This window comes from Lynx rufus, unplaced genomic scaffold (genome assembly GCF_022079265.1).
Source record: "Lynx rufus isolate CCGP_SWC_20201006 ecotype Redwood Valley unplaced genomic scaffold, mLynRuf1.p SCAF_14, whole genome shotgun sequence".
Taxonomy (NCBI): Eukaryota; Metazoa; Chordata; class Mammalia; order Carnivora; family Felidae; genus Lynx; species Lynx rufus.
The window spans coordinates 10,841,245-10,842,626 of record NW_025814828.1 but is presented as its reverse complement, the minus strand read 5'-3'; the positions used below and the strand labels follow the sequence as shown (position 1 = coordinate 10,842,626).

Genomic DNA, 1,382 nt, shown 5'->3' with positions numbered 1-1,382 from the left:
CCTGCTTGGGATCCTCTGTCTCCCTCTCTCTTTCTATCCCTCTCCCACTTGTGTGTGCTGGTGTGTGTGCTCTGTCTGTCAAAAATAAATAAATGATTTTTTAATGTTTATTTATTTTTGAGAGAGAGAAAAAGACAAAGCACAAGTCGGGGAGGGACAGAGAGAGAGGGAGACACAGAATCCAAAGCAGGCTCCAGGCTCTGTGCTGTCAACAGAGCCACCCAGGTGCCCCTTTAAATAATTTTTAAAAAAGAGGGTTCCAAATATATTAGTGCTTCCTAGAAGCACATTATGTAACTTTCAGCAGCCATACTAAAATGCCCCTTTCCCTAAATGAGTGGTACATGTGTCTAACAAGATGACTATCGCAGAGGGAAAAAAGAAGGAAAGATAGGTCAATTCCAGGCCTGTTTTCATATGTCTTTTTTTTCACCCAAGTAGTAACAGATACTGTGCATATCAAAGGTCTGAGAGGATCTGCATCCCAGTATCTGCTTTTTTTATATACAAGGGTAACTTTATTAAAACAAAGAAATGAGGGGCGCCTGGGTGGCGCAGTCGGTTAAGCGTCCGACTTCAGCCAGGTCACGATCTCGCGGTCCGTGAGTTTGAGCCCCGCGTCAGGCTCTGGGCTGATGGCTCGGAGCCTGGAGCCTGTTTCCGATTCTGTGCCTCCCTCTCTCTCTCTGCCCCTCCCCCGTTCATGCTCTGTCTCTCTCTGTCCCAAAAATAAATAAACGTTGAAAAAAAAATTTTTAAAACAAAGAAATGAGTATAATTTTAAAGGACATAAAACACTTCCCAAATCTGCCTTCCATCCTTGCGCAGGGGCCTTGCTAATCTTCTCTGTATCGTTCCAATGTTAGGATATGCGCTGTTGAAGCGAGCACCCCATTATCTGTTTATGGATAGCATCTCAAGAAGACCTGAAAGTCACCCATTTATGCTAAATTTTGCTTTCTGTAATTCTATTTCCAAAACGGAAACCTGATTGGAAAGTATATGCCTGATTTGCACGTATGCCTAAATTATTTGAGTACTCTTTCTGCTTCAGTTTTTTCCCTGATAAAAATAAAAGGATTTGGAGAAATCCATATTTTTAATAAAACAATTTCTATCTGAGGATAACATCTGAAGTTTGAGCTTGTGGCTCAATGGGCAGGGAAGATGAGAAATGCTTTTTGCACACGTACCTCAAGAAGCAGGACTGTCCTATGCTCTCAAGGCTTAAAAGGAGTTGCCATCTTTCTCTTCTTAATGGAAAAAAAGAACCTCTCATCAGAATTTTTGACATAAAAGGTGCACATATTTGACTGTAATCTGGCACATACCTGCTGTCTCAGAAAGGAAGAATGAAAAAAAGGAAACTAATACAGTTCAGA

General features: G+C 41.4%; 1 non-coding gene across 1 annotated transcript; it reads right to left on the bottom strand.

Moving 5' to 3' along the window:
• Nucleotides 1–783: 783 nt before the first annotated feature.
• LOC124509756 (U6 spliceosomal RNA) lies at nt 784–890 on the bottom strand. Its single transcript, XR_006961525.1, has one exon. It is a non-coding gene; the product is annotated as a U6 spliceosomal RNA (small nuclear RNA).
• Nucleotides 891–1,382: the final 492 nt, after the last annotated feature.